The sequence below is a fragment of the Calidris pugnax genome, unplaced genomic scaffold (genome assembly GCF_001431845.1).
Source record: "Calidris pugnax isolate Ruff unplaced genomic scaffold, ASM143184v1 scaffold2, whole genome shotgun sequence".
Taxonomy (NCBI): Eukaryota; Metazoa; Chordata; class Aves; order Charadriiformes; family Scolopacidae; genus Calidris; species Calidris pugnax.
Genome location: NW_015090766.1, coordinates 2,888,259 through 2,895,966, shown reverse-complemented (window position 1 = coordinate 2,895,966; position 7,708 = coordinate 2,888,259).

Genomic DNA, 7,708 nt, shown 5'->3' with positions numbered 1-7,708 from the left:
CTTGAAGGAGTTTCATTAGTTCATTCTGTACTGTAATGGAAGTGATTTTGTTCAATTCATTGTTCATGTCATGTTTTTGAAGTCCTTCAGACTTCTCGCCTAAAACACAGACCTGATTCCCGAAGTCTCTAAATTACTCAGAATAATTTCAAATATAAATTTAAGAATAAGCAAAAGTAGGTATTATCTAGAAGAACTTGCAAGTGTTTGCATCCTTTCACAAAGCAACTCAGCTTCAGTCACTTACTACTTGCCTCTGTAGCTGCAGAGGTAATACAGATTGCAGTAAGTAATACTGATTCCAGTAAATTTGGTGGTTGACACTCTGGCAATATGGGCTCAACCAGGCACAAGTCATGGAACAGATCATCCTGAGTGCCATTATGCAGTGCATGAAGGACACCCAGGTGATGAGGCCCAGCCAGCACGGGTTCACGAGGGGCAGGTCCTGCTTGACAAACCTGATCTCCTTCTATGACAAAGTGACCCACTTGCTGGATGAGGGAAAGGCTGGGGATGTTGTTTATCTGGACTTCAGCAAGACCTTTGATACAGTGTCCCACAGTATCCTCCTGGAGAAACTGGGTGCCCATGGCTTAAATGGGCACTCTGCACTGGGTTAAAATCTGGCTGGAGGGTCAGGCCCAGAGAGTGGTGGTGAATGGAGTTAAATCCAGCTGGTGGCTGGTCAGGAGTGGTGTCCCACAGGGCTCAGTACTGGGACCCATTCTCTTTAACATCTTTATCAACAATCTGGATGAGGGGATCGAGTGCACCCTCAGTAAGTTCGCAGATGACACCAAGCTGGGTGGGAGTGTTGACCTGCTGGAGGGTAGAGAGGCTTTGCAGAGGGATCTGGACAGCCTGGATTGATGGGCCGAGGCCAATGGGATGAGATTCAAAAGGCCAAGTGCCAGATCCTGCACTTGGGTCACACCAACCCCAGGCAGCACTACAGGCTGGGGGCAGAGTGGTTGGAGCTGCCGGGCAGAAAAGGACCTGGGGGTGTTGGTCGACATCAGGCTGAACATGAGCCAGCAGGTGTTATGGAATGGACAACAGTAATTATACTGAAATTCTAAGAGAGCTTATGTGTGAGGAGCTGGGTTGTTGAGCTGAGGTGGTAATGATTTTTATGTATTCTCGTTACAGATACAGTTGGTGTTACATTTCTCGTGATTCAGGCATCATCTGTACTCTGTAATATGTCTGCATATTGTGGTTTTCTAGCTGAAGGTGTCCATAATATGATACTTGACATATATTGCTGTTCTTCAGTTGGAGATTTCTGGATGTCAGGTTTAGGTTAAATTTTAATGATGGTTCATTTTCAATGTGGAAGAATGTAATTAAAATATTTAGACAAATTTTATTTTGTCCTAAGTGCATATGTAAGCATCAGTGTTCCTCTTCCAGTGTAAAAATGTGGATGTTTCAAATTGCCACTATGAAGAAGAATGAAGGTTGTTTCTGTGCCTTCCCTGAGAAATTCCATATGTTAACTTTTAAATATTTTTTTAATCCCTTGAAGTCTGAATTTCATTGATTTCATCTTTGCTTTGCAGTGAGACACTGTTCTTGTAAGCATTTTTCCCCTTAAGGTTTTGATACATGTCTTCAACCTTAATACTAGTTCAAACATACTTTGTTGAGAAAAGCTGAAATTCCTATTCCCTGTTAATATATTACTGCTCTTTTTCATGCCAGAATCACAGCATTTGTGAAACGGCCATAAAGAGTTTTCAGAAAACTCTTTGAAAAGTTATATCTTTGTATAGAAATAATTACGAGACTTTAGTAACCTTTCATTGTTTTGTTTTCGAATTTGTAGATAAATCTATTTTCCACACAAGTTTGGTGTCAACTTGCAGTAGAAGTATCTGGACTAGAGTTTAACTCTTCAACACTGTAAGAAGTAGTGCTGGTGTGTGCTATCCCCAAGGTTTGCAGTATTCTTATCCAGAATTTTGATTTAGATCCATCTTTAGTCTCTATGAATCCTAAGCAATGACAATAACATTCTTTTTTTTCTTTTCGTTCTTGAGTAGTTTTCAGAAAGGCAGTGAAACGTTTGCTCTAAAGCAAGCATTGTTTAGTTTGGATTTTTTTCAGTAGTTTACAAATCTGGATGCAATGTAGAGTTGCTATTCTAATCTAAGCCCTGGAAGTTCCTTGGAAAAAGAAAATCACGTGATTTGCTTAGATTTCTCACTTCTCTGCCAGTGCTCAGGGACTAACAGTGTGCTGGGAAGAGGCATTTCCCGGCGGGAGAGCGACTGATTCATACTAGCTCACTGCCTTCGCTCACCATGGAAGCGTTCCAGCACCAGCTACTCACTCTTATTGGGGGTCTGATCTGTTTCTGTGCTCTGGTAAAATGCATCAGATTCATGAAATATATTTTCCCACGTGTCTGGAGTGCTTTGCCTGAGACTTTCTTTCGATCGCTGGGAAAATGGGCAGGTAAAGGAAACCTCTTCACCTTCTTCTTGTAATTGAGTAGTGGATTGTTACATGACTAATGGGGACTGGCTTTCTTTGCATTTCCGTACCCTGTCCCTCCAGAAAAAAACCCAGTTGCCACTAGGTGTGGTTTGTTTAATTTCTCTTTGTTTTTACCTTGTAACTTCAGTTTTATAAGCCTGAAGGTTTTGCATACTTGGGGAAAATAGAAAAGTAGTCAGACTCGTAATAGCTCACACACCCGGTGTGTAGGTGGGAATTCTCCCCCCATTCCTATCTGTGATTTTTTTTCTCTACTGCAAATGCTTTAGATTTAATAGCATTGTTTGTATCTTCAGTTTCCTGATATGTGAAGCAAGTAGTTTATTTGTAGCATACGGTGTCCACCTCTCAAAGCAACTTTTGTTTGTTCCCAGAAATGTTGGTCCAGTGTGTCTTTTCCAAACTGGTGACCTATCTTTAATGGTATCATTAACCAGCCAAATCTACTCTAGCCTAAAAACATCAAGGGCTGCAGCTTGGCAGCACTTTTTGAAATATACTACACATTCTCATAAAATTACAGAAATGTTTAATAAACATCTTTTTCCTCCTACTGTTAGATTGTTAGATTATCAGTGTGAAACAAGAATGAACAGGTATACGGTTTCTGGGCTGCAGATGTCACTAATGAGAATGTCATCTTGATAAGAAGTGACCCGAACAGTACACTTGTGCCTCGTTCCTTTCCCTTGCATTAGACTTCTTGTGACTGGAATGAATATGTGCTAAATGAGCACATCTCACAGCAGGTTAATAAGAAATGAAACCCTTGTGCACAAGACCTGCCCGAATACCAGCTGCTACTGAAGCAATATGTAGGTCTCGTTTTGATTTAAGTGGGGCAAGGATGTCCATTCTGTGCATGGGGTGAGAAGCAGGATGGGGAACTTTCTGTGTAAGATCCTTGTTTCCGCTTGAGGTTGAGAAACTTGTTTCCTTCAGTGGACCTTTTATGTGCTGTCCTTTTGTAAACAGAAAGTCTTAGGGGGCCCTGTAAAATTCATCAGGCTTGCATGATTTGCTGTATCGTGGCACGAGATCCTGGAGAATCATGGAAATTAAAGTTGGCAGGTAGAAGCTTGTTTCCCAGCAGACTTCCAGCAGATGATACCATCTGCGGGTCTGCTAAAAAGCTGAAGATCCACTGCTGCTTCACTGAGGGGTCTCTTTTCTCTGTGAAATGAGAGAGTAATCACTCTTCTGTTGCTAGCAAACCTAGCCGTTCAAAATCACCTTGTTTCCCCAGTGTATCTTGCAATTTTAAAGTCCTTACTCTACACCTTTTCAACATGGACTAATTTTCTGTTTTGCTCTGATAACATGCCAGGTTTAGCTTGAAATTACTTAGATGCTTTTCTCATTAATTAATTTATTTATTTCTAAGTTGATAAGGATCTTCTTTCTGTAGTTCGTCTTTGCTATTTGGTTGTGTAACATTTAAAGTTCATGGTGCTTTACAAATGCCAAAGCTCGTTTATTTTCCCAGCAACACTAAATCTGAATGTAAACTGAGTAGGACGGCACGGAAGGAGACCTTTTTCTAGATGGTGGAAAATCTGCTATATGTTTTCTTACAAACTGATTTCTTCTGTGAGAAATACTCAACTAGTTCTTAACTCCTACCATTCTGCTACCAGCATATGTGACAAAATTGCGAAGCAGAACTTGTAAAAATATGTATATGGAAGAAAATTCTACCATCTCTCAGGCAGCTCATTTGTTGCTGAGGCAATTGTTGCTTAGGTGGTTGATTTGTTGCTTGTTGTTGACCCCACAGAAAATGAGAGTAATAATTATCTACTGCATTAGACAGATTACTGTGGGGAAGGATTTGCTTCGAAGACAAAAAGTGCTAAATGAAGTAATAAAAAGATGACAAGGTCATGAAAAAATACATTTTTTAAGAGACTGATTCTGTCCTTTAGTAGAAGCATTTAGGTTGCAATGTTCAAGAAACACAAATAGTGAGGATTAAAGAAGTCAAGAAAGAACAAGTCAAAGCAAAACTCTAAATACAATCCCTCTTCTTTTTACTTCCTCCAGTGGTCACAGGAGCAGGAGATGGCCTTGGAAAAGCGTATTCCTTTGAGGTAAGACAGATTATTTATCCTTAAGTTTATTTTAACAAAATGGCAATTGTTACTGCTTCATCAGTTTCTGCAAATTAGTTAAATTGCTCTAGGATTCAAAAGCACTGTGACAAACAGGGTGCTAATCCTTCTCCCCTGAATGTCCACCATTAATCAAGTTCTGAAGGGAAACTGCTGCTGCATTTCAGAGGAAAGTCATTCATACCTCAATGGTCTTATCAGACCAAGGAAATAAAATGAGTAATTCTAAAGATTTCACATTGTCTGTCCAGGGTAGGAAGTCTCCTAAATTGTCCTTTTTTTCCCCAGTTTCACAAGCTAATCTGCTTTTTGACTTTCGGTGGTCCAGCATTAACACACAAAATGTAATTTTCTAACCTTTACACTTGCAAACACATTTTGAAAGATGTATCTGAAATAACAAATAAAGGAGAAATTTGTATAAATGAATAAAAAATACAACTTATGGAAACTGTAAAGAAACCTAATGGTTTAATTGAAGGTAGAAGTGGCCTTGTACTGTCTCGTACCAGCCTTGCTATTAGTGGTAATGACGGAACAGTAGATTTTCTCTTCGGTGTCTTCATTCAAAACTGTGTCCCTTTATAGACACTAAAGAACAATGAAACATGAGTTGTTGTCTTCAGGGCTGAAGTGACCAGGAGAAAATTAGCAGCCTGTAATATGCAAGAGTTTAGATGTGATGTCTTCTGCTCATAAATTATAAAACGTATCTCACAGGAAAGGAAAATGAGTTGGCTTTTGAATTAATTTGCAGGATTTTTAGGCTAATCTTTTTAAGTGTATGTACTGGGTAAGTCCCCACCTCACGATTTTCATTACTGGGAATGGCAGTATAATAACTACTTTCAAAAGTGCATTGAATGTAGGAAGCACAAAGACAAATACGAGGTATTAAAGTTTAACATCTGGCATAACTGTGATACAGATCACACGGTCTTCCGTGGGAGAGAAGGGAAAATGTTGCCTTCTGTTTACTCGCTGAGTTACTGTAGTGAAGAGCAAATGGGAAGGGTCTGATGAATACATAGGTTAAGGGTAAATGGGATGGGATTGAGACAGGTGAAGAATCATCAGAAATGCTTAAACATTTATTTAACACCATGACTTTGGGTGTGGTCATCGGCACATGCAGCTTGCTGAACTGACTTTGTGTGTAAGCAGGTGCTAAAATTTTATGCATGTGAAGACTGCAGGAACCTGTGAATGTCTAGATTAGAGCCTCTGTCATTGTTCTGCTTCTTTTGTGCTATGTGCATTATGCAAGAGTAAATCCCATTTAAAAGGCCAGCTATAGCATGCAAATGACTGCTTTATACCATGAGAAAAAATAAAACAACTACCGTGTTGTTTTTTTTTAAAAAAAATCTTGCCTGGAACTGGCTAGGTTTTGTGGAATATTTGTTCATTATTTTTGGCTTGCGTGGGATGACTAAGAATGAGCTTTATCCAGGCTGAGATGTACCTTCCTCCCCAGGTGGTCCCTTTGATTGGAGTTGTGCTCAGCTACTGCTCTGTGGGGCAGATCCCAAGCCCACACCATATGAGTTCATAGCTTGGCACGTCATCTTGGTCAAACACACACTTATGTGTGGCTTGTGGATAAATAAATCTGACCCTGCCATTTTAATATCTGTGTGTCTTTGGAGTTTCTGGCTCAGCACTGCTGTCTTGCTGATCTCATGTCAGGGTACAAAATTTTCTGATGTTCTTCTGGCACAGTTTCCTCTGGTGTTATGGGCTGCTGTGAAGGCAAGCCTTGTTTGATGGTCACAGTGTCCGTTCTTCTAGAGTTTGAGCTCTGACACCAAGTGACGAATTTCTTTCTGACACTGAGCTCATGCATGGGCTGATAATGATTCACAACTAATGTAAGGTCTCCACACTTTGTAGTACATGGTACAAGAGACTAAGGAGAACAATTCTTGTGTTTTGGAAGGCAAGTGTGATGTGACTTCCTCTGTTCAGTGTTCTATGTGGAAATCCCAGTAGGCGTTCATTTGGTAAAACCTAGCAGAGTGAGATCAATGCAAAGATTACATTATTTACTGGTTCAGTACCCTTGTTTCCAAGGTTTATGGCTAGATACAGGTCTCTGCAAAGTCTGTTAAACTCAAGAGCTGGTGCTGCATGAAGAGCCTTGCGGCTGTGAGGTCTCAGAACAGTACTTTGTTGATATCAAGACACAGATTTTTCAGAGCAAATTATTGTGTCTTTAGTTTCCTGAGCTTGTGTTGAGAGGCAAGCACACACAAAACTTGAGCTCATCCTCTTCTGCATGAATGTCCAGGCTTCCATGAAGGCTCTGTCTGTATTTCTAGCACATCAGGGTGACTCTGAAGGACCGGCATTCTTGAGCATAAAGACCCTGAACTTTTAGCTGACTGCTGTGATGTCAAAGTACTGGGATTTTGAATCTGTTTTGCTATACTTATTTCAAAAATTTGGTCCATTAGTTCTTGGGCTAATGGGGTTTAGACTTACCAGACTTATAGCAAGGAACAAAACCAAGTCAACTCTGAGTGTGCTGCTAGTCTGTCAAATCTCTACTCAGCTCTTAGCATTTCAGGTAGTGGTGCAGTCTTCTTTGTTAGGTTTTCCTCATGTAATATCTATAGATCTGTATTAGCATCTTTTACTGACCTAGCATCTCAAACATACTGCATTGATGGACAAGGCAATGCCATACTCTGAGATTTACAGTTTAGCTTCTGCGTACTTTCAATCTCATGTCAGGGCACAAGCAGGTTGTTGGTGGCTCACATGCTCACCATTTTTGTTACTGTTAATAATTCATAACTCTGTTATAAATCAGGCCAGCACTTGTGTCTAGTCAGTGTTGTCACAGACTGTTTTGAGACAGGGACCACATTCATTTGTTAATACAACAGTTTCTCAAATCTTAAACCTTTGTTCCATTTCCTGATATTGTTCTTAGTACTACCATCAGTGTAATACAAGCTAAATATGATCTGCTGTTTCCTGCTCCAGGAAGATATTCTAATATCAACTAATATGCAAAGATTTCTCCACTTGGTCTTGGATTTATTTCTGGAAATACTGCTATTCTACATGCATTACACAGGTGAAGA